Consider the following 24033-nt stretch of genomic DNA (forward strand, 5'->3'; position numbering starts at 1 on the left):
TGCAGACCGACAGGAGCCGGATGTAGATCTCTCCTGAGAGACACAGCCAGAATATGGCAAATACATAGGCAAATGCCAGCAGTAAATCACTGAACTGAGAACAGGACCCCTGTTGAAGGAATCAGAGAAAGGAATGAAAGAGCTTGAAGGGGCTCGAGACCCCATATGAACAACAATGCCAACCAACCAGAGCTTCCAGGGACTAAGTCACTACCCAAAGGCTATACATGGACTGTCCCTGGGCTCCAACTGCATAGGTAGCAATGAATAGCCTAGTAAGAGCACCAGTGGAAGGGGAAGCCCTTGGTCCTGCCAAGACTGAACCCCCAGTGAACTTGATTGTTGGGGGGAGGGCAGTAATGGGGAGGCGAACACCCATATAGAAGGGGAGAGGGAGGGATTAGGGGAATGTTGGCCTGGAAACCGCGAAAGGGAATAACAATCAAAATGTAAATAAGAAATACCCAAGTTAATAAAGATGGAGAAAAAAATTAGACATGCTATACAGTCTCTGATCATAGAACTATGCATCAATAACCAAAATAGTAGGAAATTCCTAGGAGCCTGGAAATTAAATTTGTTTACTTCCAATTTTAAATAATACATGACTCAAGGAAGAGATAACAATGGAAATTAAAATATATTTGGAGTGAATAATACTGGAAACACAATGTATCTGTACGTGAAAGCTCAAATTAAAGCTGTTTAGAGAATGCTAAATTCATAGCATATGAAGAAGGCTGAAAAGCAGTGATCTCAAAAAGCCAGGGAAAAACCCAAAAATGACTCAAAAAGGAGAATAAATAGGGGCTGGGGATTTAGCTCAGTGGTAGAGCGCTTACCTAGGAAGCGCAAGGCCCTGGGTTCGGTCCCCAGCTCCGAAAAAAAGAACCAAAAAAAAAAAGGAGAATAAATATATGATAAAAAATATAGTGATTCAACAAAGTCAAGGATAATAAATTGCACATGCCACTGTAGAATTTGATCAAGATAGAAAGTGTAATGAACAAATATGAGCGTTAAAAATGGTACATAACGTCAAGTCCTATGGATATTCAACATAAAGGACCTTATGGACAAGTCAATGCCCATACATCTGAATATTAGTTGAGATAGAAAACATCTTGGGGGGCTGGGGATTTAGCTCAGTGGTAGAGCGCTTACCTAGGAAGCGCAAGGCCCTGGGTTCGGTCCCCAGCTCCGAAAAAAAAAAAAAAAGAAAACATCTTGGGAAAATACAGCTTACAAAGTTGACACAAGAAGAAAGAGAAGTGAGAGTAGTCCTATATCTTCCAGAGAAATAAATTTCATCTATAATATAAAATCTGTCAAAGAAACTCAGGCTTAATATTCAGATGAGCTTCTGCTTCTGTTGAAAAGGATGCTGTGTTTGATTGTGGTCTGAAGCTTTGAAGCACTACTTGGCATCTCCTTCCTTGGAGGTCTCACTGTTTAAACATAACAGATTTGATAGCTTGTTGGTAAGGTGAGGTCCAGCTTGTCTCCACTAGGTCATCTTCATGTGAATCCGGTGGTTATACAGTTTTGTTCTAGGGATATTTCATTTTTTTAATAACGGTTTTAGCTGACATTCATGGAGAGAATGAATCCTTAGAACTGTGCCACTAGTGAAAGGAAATCCTGTCTAGAGTATGTTTCTTTACAAAGCTGTGTCACACCATCCTTTGGGCCCTCTGCTGGAAAAGTAGAATCAAGTCTCAAATAATGCCTTTTAAATTGTATCCTCTAGTATTATAGATGTAGGACAGTACTGTATCATACCTCTGTGGATGTAAAATACCTTGTACCTGCTTTATGATACGTAGTAGTGACCGTGCTTTATCAGAGCTGTTTTTAATGATGTTGCTCAGAATGTTTTCTTTCCAGATGATGATTGAGAAGCTAATTTAAAAAAAAATGGTGCCAGGTACCACAAGAGTAACAGAACTGTGCTGTTTTCTCGGGTTTTGTTTTTTTACTTTTTTTTTTTTAATGGAGTGTGCTGGATGTCTCTACAGTTTTGTTCAGATGACTGCAGAACCTGGAAAAGCTGTTGCTGCTGTTGATGCATAACACACTGCTATTATTGGTCTTTTTATATAAATATAAATATATATATATATACAGATATATAATTTGAATTTTTTGAAACTTTAGCTGTGCTGTCAACTTTGGAAAAAAGTATCCCCGTTTACTGTGTTGAGTTGGCACTGTACAGAAATTAACAGCCATATTGGTCTAGAAATGTTGAACTTAAGTTTTTTCCATTTGTACAGGGGTAACACACTGTATTAAATATGTAAGGTCTTATCTACGTGGGTTTGATTACAAAAACTAATAAAGTATTCTCTAAATTAAAAAAAAAAAAGAAACTCAGGCTTATATAGGTTTACTAGCAAGTCATACTAAGTATTTTTAGGCTTAATAAATGCCAAGACCATACAAAACCTGAGCCTACAAAGAGGGTGAATTTACCAATTTTTTTTTCAGAGCTGAGGACTGAACCTAGGGCCTTGTGCTTGCTAGGCAAGCGCTCTACCACTGAGCTAAATCCCCAACCCCAAATTTTTTAAGGAAACAGTGCAATATTAATATCAGCATTTGACAAGTATAAAATGAGAAAAGAAAACTTCACACCAGTTTCTCATAATATAACTGGAATATTGTCAAACCAAATATCAAACTAAATTCTGCAAAAAGGATTATCCAGCACAGCAAATTAAAATAAATCTAGAATGCAAGTTGGCATTTGAAAACCAAACTATCGTCTCTCTCTCCTCTCTCTCCCTCTTCTCTCTCTCTCTCCCTCTTCTCTCTCTCGCTCTCGCTCTCGCTCTTACCCTCTTCCCCCTCTGTCCCTTCTCTCCCCATGTGCCTCCCTCCTTCTCTCCATGTGCTCATGGCCGGCCTCTACTCCTCTCCTTCTCTTCTCTTCTCGTCTTCTCGCGCGCGATCTCACTCTCTCGCTCTCGCTCTGCCCTACTACCCTCTTTAACTCCCTCCCTATGCCCTGAATAAACTATTCTATACTATAAAAAAAAAAAAAAGAAAAGAAAAGAAAACCAAACTATCACCGAACTGTCTCAACCTACCAGCGGCCCAAGTAATGAAGAGATCTTTTATTAATTTTGAAAGCTTGGCTTAGGTTAGGCTTGTTTCCAACTATCTCCTATAACTTAAATTAACCCATTGATACTAATCTACCTTCTGCCACAAGGCTTGTTCCCTCTCCTCAGTACTGTCCCGTTTCTTTCTCCATTTCTGGCTGGCCATTCTTCGTGCCTGATTCTTTCCCAGAGTTCCAATCTCTGCTGGATGTCCTGCCTACTCTCTCCTGTTCTGCTATAGGCCATTCAGCTCTTTATTAAACCAATCAGACGATGATGGAGAAGATGTTTACAAAACACTGAGCTAGGTGATGCTTCTTTAAAAATAAGAATACCAACGTCTGGCCTGTTCTCAACTCTCTACTGGTACAGAAATCAGTATTTAAATAATAAAAAGACAACCTTTGCACAGAACATAAGGCATTATTCTAACACCAACTGTTGTCATCACATTAATATATTATAGGAGAAAAAAAGTGACTCTTTAAAGGGATTTCGGGAAAGTGTTTAAGTTTAAAAAAAAAGGTATAAAATATCCTAGAAAACTAGAAATAGGGATTTTCTAACTCAAATACAAGATATCCATAAAATACCTGAAAAAACATTCCATTTAGTGGTAGAATATTGAAAACTTTCTCTAGAATTATGAGCAAAAAGGCATCTGAAACTATTTCTTGTATTTAAGACCACTCTAGAGTTCTTGGCCTCTGAAATATGGTAAGCAAAACACACAGGGTTGGAAAATATTAAATCCACTTTTTAAACTTAAATTTTAATTATGCATGTAATAATTTAAAAAACTGGTAGCTATTAGAATCAAGAAGTCAATTCAGCAAGGTTATTGGTGACAATATTGCTTCAGAAAAATTAACTGTGGAGGCTGAGAGCATCGGCCACTCTTTTAGAGGAGCAGTTTCGGTTCCCAGCACCCGCATGGGGATCTGCTGTTCTGTTCAGGCTTCTGTGGGCAGTGCATTCACATGGTGCACAGACACACATGCACACAAACACTCATACACATTAACGTAATTCAAAAGAAAAATAAATGTATTTCTTTATAATAGCAACAGTTATAAAGTGAAATTTTAACTATGTCATCATTTGTAATAGTACCAGAAACCAACTACTTATGAATAAATCAGTGAAAGATTATAAGAACCATAGACAGAGTTTAGAGCATTACATAGAGCATTATATAGGCAAATTAAAGATAATACCAACATATCAATGGATTTGTGCACATATCCTGGAACTTAATATTATAAATATATTATTCCACCTTAAACTAATCTATGGGTTCTAATTAAGCCAAATTAAAATCCCAGTGCTTTTTGAGGTATGTTTAGAGGACTAAGCTCAGGGCCAGTCTGACTCCATGACAGACTGCAAACTGACAGTTCGGGAGACCAGGCCTAAGTTTCTGTTTCCTAGAAATGAGAATCCGGATCCAGAAACCTGTGGGTCAGCCAACCACAGTCTTGGGCAGCCAATCCAAGGGCAAATTGTCATCTGGCCTCAGGTAAGAATGGGTAGCTAGAATGAATAAGTGACAACCTCCCCTCCCCCAGCCACCCCAGGGAGGTCTCCAGAGCCCCAACCAATTATAGAATTAGTCAGGCCTTAGAGATAGAGCTAACCAATCAAGGTAAAAGGGCACAGATCCCTCCCAAATTCCTCTAACTGACAAAGCTGGGCCTGCCAGCCCACTAGGGGTCTCCATTCCGGAATAGAGGAAATTCCCTGCATTCATTCAGCAGGGAATGCTCTTCGCTTTTGCATACTATTTGAGTCTTGGCTATAATTCTTCAGTGATTCCTGGACCCTAACAATGTGGATCTTGCTTCTAAAACATATATAAGGGGTTGGGGATTTAGCTCAGTGGTAGAGCGCTTGCCTAGGAAGCGCAAGGCCCTGAGTTCTGTCCCCAGCTCTGAAAAAAAAAAAAAAAAAAAAGAACCAAAACATATATAAAATGTAGTAAACCAGAGTAGAAACTTGAAAATATTAAAGAACAAACTGGAAGGACTGATGCTACTAGGTATTAATATTTTCCAATATTAATTCAATATGCAGTGATCAAGACAGTAGGTTTTAGAATGAAAGTAGACTAACAGACTGTGAGTTAAAACTGCAAGATCAGTTACTAATCCACATGTGTATTGCCAAGCCTGGTGTGGCCCTGAAAGGACAGAGTGACAGGGTTCCTGACCCTGGGACAGGGCCCCGATGTTGATGGCTGCCATGGGTAGATGGCTTGTTTGTATACTAATGTACATATTTCTCATCCCTCTGAGGAATGTCCTCCCTGCTAACGCTAATGACTCCATGAGAATTAGAAACAGCATGAGTTTGAGGTACTGCTACTTCTCAGCAAAATGGTAAACGCCAGGACCTCAGGACAGCCCTTAAAGCTATGGGAAGGAGCTGTACATACAGGAGTTAGAAAATATATAATTTCTCAATTATGCAAAAAATAAGGATGTAATATGAATTATTTGAGGGGCCTGACGGATCTAAAGGAACATAGTCCCCATACACACTATGACAAAGTTTAATTTATCAATTAGGCATAGTGAGCAATTAATAATAACAATCAAAGAGCAGAATAATTCTAACACTGTGATGTGATCAAGGTTGTTTCAACAAGAATTATTTACTTCTGAAAATTGTCATTTAATTTTTCCAACCACAGATGACCACAGACTAAGAAAGGACTCCACCAGAACAATTTGAAATCGTGTGCTCATGTTCACTAAAGTTGGAGCTGTCACCACAGTTGAGGTGGCTTAGTCTTCCATGTGTGTAAATGTGAACGACCAAGTCAGGCACAGCAGGTTGATGAGAAGCAGTATTCGTGTAGTCAAGAGCTGGAAATAAGCCAGCACTGGAGTGGGTAAACGTACCGTGAGGCAATCACATTATAGCTCATGAGAATGGAGAGAGCAAATGGACACTACATGCAGTAGCACGGATTACATGAGAATGTCAAACAGGGAAGCCAGGCATGGGGAAGAGCGAATCCCACGCCATTCCTGACACCAAGTCCAGAACTTGTCAATGGCATTGAAGCAACAGTGGTTGCTTTTATGAAGAAAGATGGAATTTGAAAAGGCATGGGGACTTTGGGGTGCTAAGTGTTTATTTCTCACAGGGGATTGGCTGCACAGCTATGTTCATTTATGCTAATTCATCAAGCTGCATGCAAGATTTTCTTCACTATAACTATTACGCTTGAATAAAGTTTACTTCAAAATAAAAACATTTATTGAGTTTTGGAGCCGTGACTTAAAAATTGTGACCTGAATGCCACACATGTGCTTGTATGCCTAATGTTTCCTTCTTTAAACAAGTCCCTGAAGGATGAAAGGGAGTTGTCACTTTAGAAATGACTTCAGGAATGGGAGAGAGAATTCTTAGATGAAACTCAGAATCTTGCTCAGGTCATTAAAGGTCACTTGTCAGTGACATTTAAACTTCCCCAAAGGGGAGGCTCTTTTATTCAGTTAGGCGCACTAGAGAAAGGCAAATAGGTTTCACCCACTGTGTCAATTCCAAACCATTGGTAATGGCTCCCTGGAGCAGTATAGAATGCATCTTGAATCTGCCATAGGATCAGTAGGACATGCTCTGCCTCCCCTGAGCAATGCATGTAAATACTAAACAGTGATTCACGGGCCCATTTTAGCCATCTGATCCCTAAATCCCACAACCATCAGATGCTGACAGATGATGTGAAACACTGAATTATAAACCTCATTGGTCAAGAATCTCACAGTTGGGGGTTGGGGATTTAGCTCAGTGGTAGAGCGCTTGCCTAGGAAGCGCAAGGCCCTGGGTTCGGTCCCCAGCTCCGGAAAAAAAAAAAAAAGAGAAGAATCTCACAGTTGGAGCAAAAGACGTCGGGCTAATCCTGCATATTATGACAGAAACGTCAGTGAACCAATCTATACAATTACTGTGAAGATAATAACGTTTGAGGGGAAAGAATAGTGAAAGATGTTGACAGTACATCATGGTGAGGTGAAAACAGAATAGGAAACCACACTGTACATCAACTTCTCCCAAACAACTGTTCCAAGGAAGACTCTTGTAGGCTCTTCATAAGTAAACATAGGCCTGCTCTGAACATTTCCAAGACCCAGGTCAAGGGTGTAGGCTGCAGTGGCACCGCTTGTGAATCATGACAACACACGTTAGATAAAATGGGTACTATTTACCTACTTTGACAAACATCTTCAAAAGGACAAACTTCTTTATGCATCCAAAAGATGGTAGAAATCAATGATGATGAATTATCAAGCACATGTGACCAGGTGTGGTACACAGCTGTAACTCCAGGCCTTGGAAAACAGAGGCAGGAGGATCAGGAGCTCAAGGTCAGTCTTGGCTACATATCAAGTTGGAGGTCAGTCTGGACTACAGGAGACTCTGTTTTTATTTCCCCTCAATATTTACTTCCTATCCTTTATCTTAGCAAAATCGAGATTTAAAAGATGCATTTTATTGACAATAATGTAAAAACAGATATGACTAATGTCTATAATACCTTATTGCAGTTCTTCAATAGTATGTTGACTAGCTATTTATCACTGGGATGAAATACTGGACACAAGCTACTTCTGAAGAAGGAGAAGTTCATTTAGCTCACATTTTGGAAGTTCAAGTACATGGTGCTGACATTAGCGCAGTTCTTGGCTCCAACCCATCATGGCAGAGAGCAGTGGTTGAAGTATGCATGAGCAAACAACAGAGCTGATCCAGGATGAGACAGAGAGAGAAGAGGAGTGGGAAGGAGCTGGTACCTATCAGCCTTGCCGAGTATATTTCTCAGTGACATAAAGACCTCCCATGAGGCCCCACTTTAAAAAGTCCTATCACCTGGCCACTTCTCCTGGGAACCAGGTCTTTAGTCACAATGGGCTGTCAGGGAACACAGACCCTAAGAGATGTTTTTAAACAGAGTACAACACAGTGGCACACACCAGAGTTCTCAGCTATTTGGCAGGCTGAGGCAGGAGGATCACTTAAGTCTAGGAGGTCAGGGCCAGAATGTGCAACAAGGTAAATGCCTGTTCTTAAAAACAAACAAGCAAACAAGCAAACAAACACATACCTAAAAATAAAAGGCAGACTGGAGAGAGAGCTCAGTGATTAAGAGTACAATCTACTCTTGCAGAGTACCTGGATTTGGTTCCCAGTACCCACATGATGTGTACCAACTGAAACTCAAGTTCCAGGGGATCCAATGCCCTCTTTTGGCCACTTCGGCCACCAGGTTTGCTTGCAGTGCACAGAAATACATGTAGGCAAAACACTCAGTAAAAAAGAAAGCTGGGAATGGTGGCACATGCATTTAATCCCAGCACTCAGTTAGGGCTGTTACAGAGAGAAACCCCTGCCTCAAAAATCCAACCAAACAACCAAACAACAACAATAAAGCACTCGTAGACATGAAATTTTTTTAAAAAATTAAAGTAAAAAAAAAAGCACTGCTTTGCCTGAGCTGTAACAACTTTAATTGTGAATAATATTTTCAAATAAGATTTAGAAACAAGTCAGCAAGTTTACATGCCATGCATATCATTATAATGGGTTAGCTTATATAAATGATCATTATCATAGAACGTTATAAAATACTTCAATTTCACTACGTATTATTTTCGGTATCATGACTTTTATTGTCTCTTAGCTAGCTTTCTGTTATCACACATAGTATCCCTCTTGTTATGAGAGTCTTCAGTCCAATTAGAGAGCCATTGGTTACTGCCAAGGTATGTGTGCCACTACTGTACCTATAGGATTAAACAAAAATGTTTATGAAAAGTTATTTGCCTTTCTAGCATAAAATATCCATGTAGTGACAAATACAAGGTATTGCTGTCACCTGTCACATGGTTTTTAAAACAGTTTTCATGGCTGAGTCCACAGAATGTTTTGCAACCACCCTGACTCATATACAAAGAAAGAAGAGAAAAAGAAGTCTCTCTACACCAGGGAAAGATGCTTGGTTATATAAAGATGGATTGTTTCCAGCTATCTGAGAAGGGTTTTGCACATTCATTTTTCTTTTCTCTTACCTAAGTGCTTCGCCCACTTGGCTCTTCTCCAGACTCCTAGCCAGCTCGGAGCATCCACACTCCAGCAGAGTCACCCACACACTTTCATTATGTTTTCCCACAGTCACCTTGGAGTTTGAGGGTGCAGAGGCTGGAAAAGCAATAGATGACCACCTTTCTCTAGTTCCTAGGAATGTTCCTTACATGTGGGGTCCAGGACAAAGGCTTCTGCTGCTAGGGCTTGTGACCAGGACAGCATATAAATGTGAAGCAAAATGAAGTGCATAGTCAAATTAGTTTGAGAAATGCCAAATTAAAGCACAGACAGAGACATCTTAGGGAATCCTCGGAGCCTTTAATATGCTTACAGAATCTAATAAAAGGGGGAAAACTTCAAGAAAAGGGAGTCAAGAGAAACAGAGTATGGCATTCATTCAAAATGGATTCACTCACAGTATCCTTTACTGTTGAGACAGCTCAAGAACTTGCATTCCAGGGAGCAGAGTTAGAAAACCATGGACAGTCTGGGGCACAGGGTTTCTCACCCACAGAGGTCTGGGAAGAAGGAAGGCACTGTCTGGGCCATGTAGTCTTGGTCTTTCCACTACTCATCTATCAAAGGCAAGTCAGGAGACCCAAGAAAAGAACCTCCTCTAGCATTTGGGAGCGACTATAGGGAGAGGCCCCTGGCGTTTCTGGCTGTTGATTATGAGCTTGCTCAGTTAGTTGACCCCTCTGCTGTGAGAGAAACATGTGCCAGGGCAGAAGGACGAGGGCAATTTGCCCTACTTGACAGCAGCTTAAAAATGGGAGAGAGAACCTGTGTATACCCAAAGGCTCATGGATTGCCATGAGAACAGATGACATAGGGAGGGTGAGTCTTGCTAGGACCACCACAGTGAGCAACGACAAGACATAAGACATCTCAGGAATGTAACATGACATCACTAGCTGTCAATCACCCTGAAGATGAGGCTAGTTCTCCTAATAGCACAGTGCCCATCACCAACAGGACTGGTTGGAGTTACCACTGTCCACATCATGTTAACAGACAATGATGTAAGGCAGGCTTGTAACATGGAAGGCAGGGTTCTCCTAGCTCTCCTCCTGCCCAGGAGAGGGGCATTACCAGGAAGTAATAATGCAGATCCTTTCTGCTGCTTTCTGTGGTGACTCTATGCCCTGGCCATGGAGTGAAACAGAGAGGGAGGTTTCAATCACATTTTCAAAAGACACATTGAATATACTGGACTGGACCTTAAGTTTAGGGAATTTGATTGAGAAGAGAAACTATCCAGTAGTAAAAGGATCTCTTGAGACAATAAATAAACAAAACTATTTCACTTTAATGATTTAAAAAACATGAAATTTGGAGGCAGATTGAAAGGTTGGGTTTTTCCTTTTTATTACTGAGTGATTTTTTTAATGTTCATTAACTTCTCTGTGTCTCAATTACTTGTACAGAATGGAGGTTACCAATTCCATGGGGTCATTATGAGTTACTATTGTACCGCTGGGCACATAGGGAATGCTTATACATGGTTGTTAAATGAATTAGCGTTTTGTGTCCTGTCACACATGTGAAGTGCAGAGCCCTGCCCTGTGTAGCACATGGGAAGAGCTGCCACTCATACCATGGGACACACTTGAGTTTGAATGGTAGTTTTGGTTGTTGCACTTTCGGTAATATTTTATTGATGGCAAAAATTTTATGACACCACCCCCTATACAATTGAACAACCGATATAGGGAACTAACCTACAGTATAAGACGCTTGGCTTTTTGATGATGGCAGCTTCTCAATGGACCCCAGCCCAGAAATGTCCAGTAGAGGCATGTATGAATTTTCAATCTGTAAAAATTATTAGAGACAATGAATACTTACAGTTGTCAGTCATTTAAAATCATTCTTCAGTTCATACTGATTCTAATAAGATTTGGTTGCTTTTTCACAGGCTTGACGAGCATTGCTCTTTGATTCGATCATTTATTTAGATTTGTTGTACTGATATGCAGGGGATGGTCTTTTAACTGAGGAAACTAGTCTGTTGCTGCTTATATACATTTTACATATATTTTTAATTTATATATATTTGACATTTTTACATTCATTTATGCAGAGTGTGTGTGTGTGTGTGGGGGGGGGGAGAGAGAGAGAGAGAGAGAGAGAGAGAGAGTGTGTGTGTGTGTGTGTGTGTGAGGGGGGGAGAGAGAGAGAGAGAGAGAGAGAGAGAGAGAGAGAGAGAGAGAGAGAGAGAGTGTGTGTGTGTGTGTGTGTGTGTGTTGGGTCGGAGGACAGTTCAGGAGTCGTTTTTCTTCCTCCACCACGTGGGTTTCAGGGTTTGAACACAGGTCGTCAGTCTTGTCAGAAAGCTCCCATACTTGCTGAGCTGTCTTGCTGGCCTCCGCCAAAGTTTTAAAACTAAAAGTCAACCAGTCTTTCCCATTATACATTTAAATTTTTCATTCTTAATTTACTTGTTTTTTCATTCCATAAATATGAAAGTATTCATCCATGCTTTGCCATAGAACTTTGATGGTTTATTTTTTTTTATTAACTTGAGTATTTCTTATTTACATTTCGAGTGTTGTTCCCTTTCCCGGTTTACAGGCCAACATCCCCCTAACCCCTCTCCCTTCCCTTCCTTATGGGTGTTCCCCTCCCCACCCTCCCCCCATTGCCGCCCTCCCCCCAACAGTCTAGTTCACTGGGGGTTCAGTCTTAGCAGGACCCAGGGCTTCCCCTTCCACTGGTGCTCTTACTAGGATATTCATTGCTACCTATGAGGTCAGAGTCCAGGGTCAGTCCATGTATAGTCTTTGGGTAGTGGCTTAGTCCCTGGAAGCTCTGGTTGCTTGGCATTGTTGTTCATAAGGGGTCTTGAGCCCCTTCAAGCTCTTCCAGTTCTTTCTCTGATTCCTTCAATGGCATTTTACTACTCTAGGATTGTCATGATGGAGGGAGGGACAACAACCTAACTTATCAATAGTTAGGGAGGGACTGAAGCCTTTTGCCAGCAGCACCAACTTGGTACTTGGAATGGCCCTTGACCCTGTGAGTCCAACTCACTAATTCTATTGGTGAAGTTGAGTAAGCCATAGTCGTCCTGGTGGACAGTCTTAGTGGTCCCCTTGCCCTTCCTTCTGGTCTACCATCTTTTTCATATGTCAGGCTCTGTCTACTTCTGGGTTGGCCTGTGTGCTTGGCTCCCTTCCGCTGCTGCTCCGTTCCTGTACACATGCTGCTCTTCTGTTTCTGGACATCCTTGGTGTTTTCACTTGATAATTGTTCTACAGTAATTTTGAAATCAATTTGAACCTCAAATGAAAAAGTAAATTAATTGTGTGTGTGTGTGTGTGTGTGTGTGTGTGTGTGTGTGTGTGTGATGGTTTGTATATGCTTGGCCCAGTGAGTGCTGCTATTAGGAGGTGTGGTCCTGTTGGAGTAGGTGTGGCACCGTGGACATGGGCTTAAGACCCTCATCCTAGCTGCCTGGAAATAAGTATTCAGCTAGCAGCCTTCAGAAGAAGATGTAGAACTCTCAGCTCCTCCTGCACCATGCCTGCCTGGATGCTGCCATGTTCCTGCCTTGACGCTAATGGATTGAACCTCTGAACCTGTAAGTCAGCGGCAACTAAATGTTGTTCTTATAAGAGTTGCCTTGGTCATGATGTCTGTTCACAGCACTAAAACCCTAACTAAGATAGATATAGACATAGATATATAGATATAGATATGATATAGATATAGATGATTGATATAGATGATATAGATATAGATGATATAGATGATATAAATATAAATAGGATATAGATGATATGATATAGATGATATAGATATAGATGATATAAATATAAATAGGATATAGATGATATGATATAGATGATATAGATGAGATGATATAGATGATATAGATGATATAGATATAGATATAGATGATAGATATAGATATAGATTATAGATATAGATATGATATAGATGATATGATATAGATGATATAGATAAGATGATATAGATGATATAGATATAGATGATATAGATGATATAAATATAGATATGATATAGATGATATGATATAGATGATACAGATGATATAGATGAGATGATATAGATAATATAGATGATAGATATAGATGATATATATAGATATAGATTATAGATATAGATATGATATAGATGAGATGATATAGACCAGTTTGACTTCAAACTCAAAGATCTGCCTACCTCTGCTTCCCAAGTTCTAGGAGTAAAGGCATGTGTCACCACTGCCGCCTGGCCATTTTGTGGTACTTTTATTGCACCCAATTTTTGAAATAGAGTGTCCCTACCAATGGGTAAACTGTCTTTCTATTAGACTCTATTTATTTTATGTGTTTTAAAAGGAGAAAAATAAGTGTTTGAGAGTTTCTTCGTATAGGTCTCATGTAGTTTTCATTAACTTTATTCCTAGGGTTGGGTTGAAACAACTGAGGCATAAAAGATGTTCAATAAAGTATGTGGGTTTAAATGTGTAGTTTACTAGATTTTGACAAATGACATGATCATGGAGTATCAACAAACCAAGAGGACATATGGACCCATCTGCAGTCTCCAAAGCCACAACCACTTGCTTATCCACTCATCTGCTTGTCAGTCTTTCATTACTATAATGAAATACTCAAAACAGGCTGACTTTATAAAGTAAATAGGTTTATTTAGTTTGCAGTTTTGGAGGCTTAAGGTCATAGTGCTGGCATTGGCTCAGTTTTGATGGTGGCCTTCTTGTTAGCAGAGCCTTGAGACAGGATGTGTCATAGAGAAAGTACATGTCCATGTCTGCATCTGGTCTCTGTCTCTCTGTCTCTGTCTGTCTCTCTGTCTCTGTCTGTCTCTCTGTCTCTGTCTGTCTCTCTGTCTCTCTCTATCTCTCTCTCTGTCTCTCTCTCAGTCTCTCTCTCTGTCTCTCTCTCTCTCTCTGTCTCTCTCTCTCTCTCTCTGTTGTTGGGGTTTCACCCTGTTGTCAAGATTAGGCTGGAACTTACACTTTAGTCTAGGTTGGCCTTGAACCTGCTTGATCCTCCTGTCTCTGCTTCTCTGGTGCAAAGTTGAGTTCTCTTCTTTTAAAGCCACCAGTCTTGGGGTTCCACCCTAATGACTTTATCCAAACCTGATCAGTTTCCACATCCTCTAACACTAATTTCTACACTCTTAATGCTATTAACATGAGCTCTGGAGATTTCTATACAAGGTCAAGGAGCTAGGCCCTAGTTAAGCCACAGCAGGTGAGATCTAGTGTTTAGCAATTCCAGACGAACCTGCATATATGTGCACTTGGGTAATATGGACAAGAGCTTTCTTCTCTCCATAGTAGGTGCCTGGGAGTGAGAGATCTGGACACACAGTAGTCGTGTGACTGATTAAGAAACTACCAAAGTAGATACTGCAAAGTATGGTACCATTCCGCGTCCCATCAGCAGTGTGTGAGCATGTCTGGGTCCCAATTCCCACCTTCACTGTGTCTCAGCAGCATGCTGGGTATGCTTTTCTCATACTTCTTTGGAATGGATACAGGTTTTGTTTTGGGCCTTACAGAAGGCTGATTTTTATAAATATGTCAGTACTGGAAAGGGCAGCGCTCACTGAGGAGGTTAGGTTGAATTCAACATTACTGATTATGAACCAGCACAGACCTGTTCATACTACTCAAGTTCTGATTGATGGCTTGTCACGTGCAGAGAGAAATGAAGCACCGCCTCCTCCTGCTTCTGTGTATTTGTGGGATGCTAATAACTTCTGCAGTCTTTTTTGCGACTTCATTTGTTGCTCAATGATTCCTGGTGGACATACCTTTATTGCGTGTTGTCTCCCTTAACATTTTAAAACCACTTGCAAATTATATTATGTTTTGCAAATAACTTCCTAATTTTATTTTATCTAATTTAAGTAATAATTTTTTTTTTAGTATTTCTTTGTAGTCTAGGCTGTCCTCAAATTACAATACTCATCCTGCTTTAGCTTCCCGAAAGCTGGGATTACAGGCATCTGCTACCAACCACACATGCCTGTATATATATATATCAAGTACCCAAGAGATTTTATGCCACAGAGCAGAAGCTGTGGACCACCCAGGTATCAAGTTTGTTGGGAGGACCCGCTTGGTCTTAAAACGAGCCAATGGGTGGGCTCTGCTCTCCATCAGAGTCAGATGGGATTTAGCACCCTTATCCTTTCTGTTGCTCTCAAGATGCTTGCAGACAGCCACTTCTTTCTTAGGCAAATGGTAGAGATCATCCTCGGGGAGGCACGGCCTTAAGGATTCTCAAGATTTTATTACCAGTCACAAAACAGACTAGGGGCACACCATATGAGTCCCTCAACAGACTCGGGGCACACCATTTGAGTCCCTCAACAGACTCGGGGCACACCATGAGTCCGTCGGGATCACACTGATTTAGGGGGAGTCAGGTCTTTCTTGGCCAGTATGTTAATCCTTCACGTCATCAGATGTCAACCTCATCCAGGTGGGGATGCTACAGGGCAGTGTGCAGCGCCCAATTGAGACAGGCCCTTCCCTGGGGTGTGCACATGCGTGACATTGGAGTTTTGGCGGCAAAGAGGACACGGTGAGATACCTTACGCCTTCCAGAACAAATATTATCTTAAGGTGAGAGGCAACAGGTTTTGATGAGAATGTGGAGAAAAGAAAACATTTGTCCATTGTTGGTGGGAATATAAAGTAGGCATGGAAAAGGTGTGGAGGTTCATAAACACTAAAAAAAGAATTACCATGTAAACCAGCAATTCTACTTCAGAGTTAAAGTTGGTATGAAAAAGAAATGGACACCTCCTGTGACTGCAACATTACATGCAATCACCAAGCTATGGCACCAGTCTGAGTATCCATTACAGATAGGTGGATAAAAAGTGTGGTGTAGGGGGCTGGAGAGATGGCTCAGTGGTTAGGAGCACTGACTGCTCTTCCAGAGGTCCTGAGTTCAAATCCCAGCAACCACATAGTGGCTCCCAACCATCTGTAATGAGATCCGATGCCCTCTTCTGGTGTCATGAAGACAGCTACAGTGTACTCACATACATAAAATAAATCAATTAATAAATAATTCTTTAAAAAAAAGTGTGGTGTACATACACAATGGGATACTACTCAGCTTCTCAAACGAAAGAAACCTTGCAGTTTACGACAGCAGAGAGAGATAGAAAATATCCTCCTTAGTTAATTAACTAAGACAGATATCGAGTGACCTCATTCTCCTGTTGGATCTAAAACAATGAAGCTCCTAGAAACTGAAGGGTAGTTGCAGGGCCCAGGGAGTGGGAAAGGGGAGGTGCTAACCAAAAGCTACTGAATCTCAGACAGGATTTGAGGCAAGTTCTCAAACCATTTTTCAGTTTGGTGGGTATGGCACTGTGAGCCAGGAAGTGGTTGAGCACACCTTTGATCCCAGCGCCCAGGAGGCAGAGGCAGGTGACAGATCAAGTTCCAGGACAGCCAGGGCTACACAGAGAAACCATGTTTAGGAAGAAAGAAAGAAAGAAAGAAAGAAAGAAAGAAAGAAAGAAAGAAAGAAAGAAAGAAGAAGAAGAGGAAGAGGAAGAAGAAGAGGAAGAAGAGGAAGAGGAAGAGGAAGAGGGGAAGAAGAAAGAAAGAAAGAAAGGAAGGAAGGAAGGAAGGAAGGAAGGAAGGGAGGAAAAAAATCTACTGTGTATTTCAGAACTGCTGAAGGACATTTCAAAAGCTGTCCCTATAAATAATTGCTATCTGAGGTTATGAATATATGAATTAGCTTGATCTCTCTAAGTCTCCAGCTTAGGCCTCTCCTGGGTCTTACTGAGTAGTCCAGGTTGGCCTTGAATGTGAAATCCTTCTGCCTCAGTCTCCTGAATGCTCTAATTACAGGCATGTTCTATTTACCTTACATATGAAGTTGCTTTTTAATGTGTGAATGTGTCTAAGAATATACGCATGACTTATCAATAACATTATGAAAACATTGAGGGCTGGAGAGATACCTCAGTGATTAAGAGGATTTGCCTTAGTTAGAGAGGACCTGCGTTCGGTTCCCAGAATCCTAGAGGTCACTCATAGCCACCTGTGACTCGAGCTCCAGGAGAATCCCAAGCCTCTTTTGGTCTCTTCAGGTCTTTTCAGGCCCCTGCACACACATAGCACACATACACACAAACTCAAACAAATAAAGTTGTTTTTTAGAAAAGAAATTATTAATTTTTGAAAAATATTTACTTTATTTTTCTTGTGTATGAGTGTTTTGCCTGCACATATGTATGTATGTGTACCATGTGTGTGTGTGTATACCTGGTATCTGCAGAAGCCAGAAGAGGGTGCTGGATCCCCTGGGCCTGGAGTTACAGACAGCCATAGTTCCTGGGTATCAGGCCTGAGAACTCTGAAAGAGGGTGCAGTGCTCTAACCATTGAGCCATCTCTCCAGCCCCTGTGAAAATGTTTGTTTAAACAATAGTTGTGCATGGCTGTTTCTGGAGATTAGGAGCATAGTTGGGAGGCAATGGGGGACCAGAAATTCCTAGTGATCTTAAGAGCAGCCCTAGCATTCGAAAATAGAATATGGATATTTTGTAAAATTAAAACAACAAACAAACAAACAGCCTGGGGTGGAAAATAGCATAGAAAGAGAAACAAAATAACCCAGCATCCCCTTTCCAGCTCCAAAGCCAGGAAGGGAGAGTCTCCTTTCTAAATGAGCAAGGCGAAAGCTCAGCGCCACTCCTAGCTCTGGAGTTTTGTGGCTTTGAGGCTTGAACAGATGACGCCCCCTGAGATCCGCAGAGCTGCTTGTTTCTGAAAAGGAATTGACTTCATTCAGAGCTCTTTTGAGAGGGACCCTACATGGCTGAATTTGGGCTACTTTAGGAGCCCTGCACGCCCCCATCCTGGGGACACCAGATACCTCTGTATCAGCTTTACAGGTGGCATCCTCAGAAACCAGACCTGGCTTGTGGCTCAATGCTAACACAGACTTCCAGAGAGTGCTACTATAGGGAGGGAGACTGTGCAAAGCAGAAGGAAGGAAGGCTGCCATCTAGAGGAAGCAAGGGGTAGGAGATGAGCGCCTACTCACTGAGTCTACTGACAGTTTCCTGTGGGAGTCAGGACCAGAGTGGTGGCATTGGCAGTTGTCCTACTGTCAAGTATAGGTGTTTATATCAATTACAAGATGCAGGAGGAATTATTAGTTTCTACTAATTCCAACTCCCAGTGGAGTGCTGGGGCTGTCCAGGATGATGGCTGTCTGGTTGTCACCTTGACTACATCTAGAATTAGCTAAAACTCAAGTAGCTACATATACCTACCTGTGAGGTACTGACTAAATCATGTGAGGTGGGAAGGTCCATTTTTAATCATGGACACACCTTCTGCGGACAGCCTCTATTAAGGCTGTGGAAGAAAGAAGCTTGCTGGATGTTCAAGACCTTGCTTGTGCTCATTCTCACTGGCAAGTCCATTCCTTCACTGACATTAAAGCACACTGGATTCCAGCACCTACTGAAGACCAGCTAAGACGTCAGCTTTATGTCTGGAACAACTACTAGATTCTTTTTTTTTTTTTTTGGTTCTTTTTTTTCGGAGCTGGGGGCCGAACCCAGGGCCTTGTGCTTCCTAGGTAAGCGCTCTACCACTGAGCTAAATCCCCAGCCCAACTACTAGATTCTTGATCCTTCAGTTGGTAGACAGCTATCTTTAGCTAGCCCACAGCCTGTAAGCCATTCTAATGAATCCCTCCTGTATATTTTATAGAGCCACTCCTCCAGCTCTGTTCCGCTAGAGATCCCTGACTAATACATCCCGCCTAGATGATGTAGCCTTGCTCCAAACGCACAGCCTAAGAAAGTCCAGTAGCCCTGGTGTTGGTGGAGCTCTCTTCTGAGAGCTCCTTGGCTGACAGGAATTTTGCCTGGAGCCAGCTGCAGCCTATTCACTACTGATCTCTGGAGGATGCTACAAGGAAAGAAGTGGGAGAAAAGGTCCTGGCCAATACTTTGTTTTCAAGCATATGTGCCAGGGAGGCCTGAGGTCGCTTGTGGTAGCAGCAGAGTAACATCATTTTTATTTTAACCATCTGTGAATCTACGTGGGTCCCTACAGTGGGTGTCCTCATGCCTTGTCTGACCAGGCACCACTGACAATACTGAGTATGAGTGTCCCAGAGGGGATGCTCTCAGCTCTGCATGAGGCACCTGGATCCGCCACCAGCATGTATCCAGAAGGCAAGAGCTTCAGGTGCCTTACTACTACTGGATAAACCAGTCCTGGTGACCCTTTTATAACAGAGCCAATAATGACCATGCCTAAGGAAACTTCTATCACTCCCTCGATAGGGAGTAGACACATAGTCCTCCCTCCCCCCAGCTCTTCCTACTCCGGCCTAAAGAGCCAGCCTATGTTGCCATTGTGTAAGGCCCATTGTAGGATGCTCTCCTCCAAGGATGGCGGCGATCACCATCATCATCACGGCAGCTGTGACTACTCACAAGTGGCCTCCAAGTTTGGCTGTTGCTGTCCCTACTTAGAAGGAGGTGAGGAGGGTCATTAAACTCTCACCAACACCCTGGCCACACTGCCGTGAATGCCTGTGCCAGCTCTATGTAATTCTGCCCCCTTCTGGATGCTGTTTCCGGAGCGGCTGGATTATATATAGCATGTGGAGGGTTGAGTGGAGTGGGCTGAGAGATAGCATTTCTGCAGCTCTGAGGAAGTGATCATCCATGCTGGGAAAGACGTTTTAGTGATATCGCTGTTTGTGCGGGGCAGGGAGTGTCACTTGTAAGTAGGCCGGATAAACTCATTGGCTCATCCACCTAGACTTGGGTGGAGTCTTATGTGCCCTGTAGTTGGTGCCCCTATTCTGTTTGGGTGAGTAGACGTTTGTTCACATTCCCCCAGGAGACGTTTCCACAGTAGGGTTTTTCCAACTCTGGTACAGTATGCACTGTGCCCAAACTCACTGATCACAGCCAAAGAGGCTGCTTGGAGATTACACTGGGGTACAGGCAGGAAACACTCTTGGCCTTGCATAACAAGTGAGTAAACCAAGATGAGCTTCTAGGAGAAAGTCACCTTAAAAAAGTAAATTTGTTCTTTGACAGTTTCATACATGACTTTGGCGAATCCTGCTTACCCTTTTTCCCCCGCCATTACTCTCTCCCCCACGCTGTTCCACTCTCTCCACCCCACAGGTCTCCTCACCTTCGTGACCATTTGATTTACAGCACATTGTTTTTAACCAGCACCCTCTGTTTTGGCCATGGGTTTACAACTACCCTTTGGAGCTGAGCGGGCAGGTCACTGTTTGGTTCACAGCTAACTGAGGGCAAAGGGACGCTGGCACCCCAGTCTTGTTGCTGACCCAGTGCAAGCAGTCACAGCTGCTGTGAGCTCCTGCCTGCCATGGCTAGGCTGTGCCCTGAAAATAGCAACGCTCCCCGGCCCCTATCTTCTGGCGCTTACCCTCTCTGCTTTCTCTTGCAGCGTTTCCTGAACATTAGAGGGGGTTTACAAAGGTCCTGCTTAGGGCCGAGCACTCAACCATCATATATTTTAAGCATCTTGAGCAGCTGTGAGTCTCTGCATTCACTGCAAAGACAAGCTTCTCTGATTAAGAATGCAAGGAGTGTCTGTGGATATAAACACTGATATTTAGACTGCAGCTTTTTACCATGCCGACTTATCTAAACAACAATAATGAGTTCCCAACTAGGGCCTATGACCTACCTCCCTAGCCATGGGCCTTTGACTGGGTTTACAGTCCTGGATTTGTGGTTTCTTGAGGTACTTGCCTGGAGGGGCTCATGTGAAGTGCTCTGAAAATTATTTGGTGCTTTCCAAAAACCCAAGGAATTATTCTGTAGTTTACAATTAATCATGAAACAGTGATGTTAGCTTAGTTCATTCCTGAGCTCTGAGCCTGGGACCTCTCAAGTATATAAAAAGTGGGGCTTTCCCAGAAGCTACTGTTGATTCAAAGAATTCTACTGGGCCTAGTAAGAATTTAAAAATCTCATCCATTTTACGAAACCGGTAGAACCCAGCTTCACAGTGTCTAGAATTCGGGTGGCCATTAGTCGGACCTCTTACTTTCTTCTGGTGCTGGAAACAGCTCAGTGGCTTGTGTATGCTGGGCAGATACTCTACCACTGAGTAGCACCCAAAAAAGGGCTTAAATATGTGTGCATGTGCACGTTTGCTCGTGTGTACATGTGCGTGTACAACTCTCGGGAGTTGTTCTCTCTTGACGTCTTGTGGGAATTGAGATGTGCCCTCACACCTGCCTGGCATTTACATGGGCACTGGGATTTGAACTCTAGCTTTCATGCTTGTAGGGCAAGCACTGTAGCCTCTCAATCATCTCGCTATTCCTGGGGTTTAGGTGTTTAAATGTGAATATCCATTAAGCTTCCTCCCCATTCCTGGGGGTTTCACATCTTCCATGTGAAACTTTAGAAAGGTTTTTCAAAGGATTGTGTCAGCTTCCCCTGCACACGCTATAGTCACAAGTCTTCCTGACAAGCTCAGAGAGGTTGTATTTGGTCGAACCAGTTGCTTCACAGAAGATGCAGAACAACCCTGGGTATGAGACAATTATTGAGCTTGTTAGGAAACGGATTTTGGAGGGAACCAGTGTTGTCAACAGACTGAGAAACTGGCTGCAGCTCACTGGGAAAACTAGGTCATCCTTGCTCTCACTGTGTTCTCTATAGCACAGCTTGAAAACCAGGGAAGGGGGGAGTGTAGGGCAGGAATCAGAGAAAGATGGACTTTAGATATCATTTTCTGAATGGTTTTGGAGAAAAAAGTCTTTCTTTTTTTAGAATCAATCCACACAATATTAAGTGATCTGTGGCTTTTATGATGGTGCGGAAGTGTGCCCATACAATGAGACAGTCAACACTTTCTATCCGGAAGGCGTGTCAGACGATTGTGTACCGCTAGGCTAACGCAGGTGTTGAGCTAAGCTGGGACAGGTCTCCTGTGCAGTTCAGGAGGCTGGCGGGTTTAGAAGCTGGCTGAATCATACATTGAAAAGCATCTATGAATAAAACCTGGTAGGCAGGGAGATGGGAAGGTAGGAGATTAGGTAGGAGTACAGTAACTACTGTCTAGAATAATCTATGTTGCATTACAAGATAACTAGAGGCTCAAAGGTCACCGGAACAAGCATAATTGATGCCTGAGGAGGGGAAATGCTTGATTGGGTCATTGCATGGTATACATCTGTACTGACTGGGTTTACAATAGACCATACTTGTGCAGTTATGTGTCCTAGAATGTGCTCCTTTGAGCAAGACAGCTGCCATTTTCACCAAACCAGTCGTTCCTGCTTGCAAGAGGCCCTGAAGATCTAGTCGGATGACTGTTGGCAAGGCACAGAGGTCCTGCCAGGTCCTCTGGTGCCCCACCAGTGATTCCAGCCATTTGTATTCCAATTTGCCTTAATCGCCTGCAGCCTCAGAGACTTCAAGCCTTAGGAGGTGCTAGAGAATACTGGGAGGGGAAGTGAGAGGGTTCCCTTTCTTTGGGAAGCCATCACCAATGCTGCTGAAGAATTTCCAGTACCTCTGTTTTGGGGTAACCCACACTCCTTACTCACACTCTGTGGTAAGCCCGTCAGTTCCCCAGGAACTTTGATGGATTCATAGTTTGTTTGTTGCTGGGACCTGACGAGGAGGGTAGACGTTGTTCATATTTCCCCATAGAAAGAATTCTCACCACAGATACAAGCAAAGAACAACGACCCCTAAAATAACCAACCTTGGAGAATATAATCTCACACACTCCAAGTCCAGCACTTGGAGGTGGAGGCAAGTGCACCAAGAGTTGAAGGACAATCTGAGCTACCTGTTTCAACCTCAGGGACTGTAACTGAAAACCAAAACCTCAGCAAAATAAGCTCGACAACCCCCGCCCCACCCCAAGGAAAGACCTGACCCCTAGTAAAACCTCAATGGATGGAAACTGAATTCCATCTCCATCGTGGAAGCAGAGGGAGCTCCTTCACGGTAGCTTCTCTCTACATCCTCTTCTCTGTCTTTCAACAGTGTCACACGAGGCACTCTAAGGTCCCCCAGAACACCTCGACATGCAATCTGGGGCCACCATGTCGCGGATAAGAAGACGAGGACTCCAGAGTTGATGTTTAAGGTCTCATAGCCAGGTGTGCTCTGGTGGAAGATGGTGCCAGGGCCAGGGCAGGAAGCAGGATAGGTTCCTATAGTCAGGAACTGCTTCCTGACTTCCCCATGCTTTTGTTTCACCAAGGAAATGCCATAGGTGTGGAGGCTAGAGCCCTGGATTGAAGTTCTATCTAAGACACTTACCTCCTGGAACAGGGAGTGTGCAGGGAACAGGTCTCTTCTCAGCTGCCCTTAAACTGGAGGGCAAGTACGGTAGCCGCAGGGGAACTTTCCAATTACATTCCTAGATCTGGAAGGATTCCAGAGTAGCACACAGCGCTTATTGCAATAACCCACAAATTCCGGCAGAGGGCACTCTTCCCTAATGATCCGAACAGCTAGCAGCTTTCTTTGGAAGCCACAGTATTCCTTTATAATTTTTTTCTTTGAACCCCTAGTATTCCTGCATTTCTCTAAAGATTAAGTACCATAATTATAATTAGAGAAAACACATCATTTAAACTCATAAAGGCGGACTTTGCATGTTTTCTCTCACTTGTGAATCCTAGATTTTATATAGAGACATACACATACATGCAGACATCCAGAGACCTACACATGGGTACACACACACACACACTTCACACACACACACACACACACACACTCACACACACTCACACTCACACACACAAACACTTCACACACACTCATACACACTTCAC

At 42.6% G+C, this 24033-nt stretch overlaps 1 long non-coding RNA gene across 1 annotated transcript; it reads right to left on the reverse strand.

Moving 5' to 3' along the window:
- Positions 1-8600: 8600 nt before the first annotated feature.
- LOC102556513 (uncharacterized) lies at positions 8601-23623 on the reverse strand. Its single transcript, XR_005499282.2, has 4 exons — positions 23513-23623; positions 10922-11015; positions 9185-9314; positions 8601-8899 (listed from the first exon to the last, which is right to left on the reverse strand). It is a non-coding gene; the product is annotated as an uncharacterized LOC102556513 (long non-coding RNA).
- Positions 23624-24033: the final 410 nt, after the last annotated feature.

This window comes from Rattus norvegicus, chromosome 1 (genome assembly GCF_036323735.1).
Source record: "Rattus norvegicus strain BN/NHsdMcwi chromosome 1, GRCr8, whole genome shotgun sequence".
In the NCBI taxonomy this organism is placed as follows: Eukaryota; Metazoa; Chordata; class Mammalia; order Rodentia; family Muridae; genus Rattus; species Rattus norvegicus.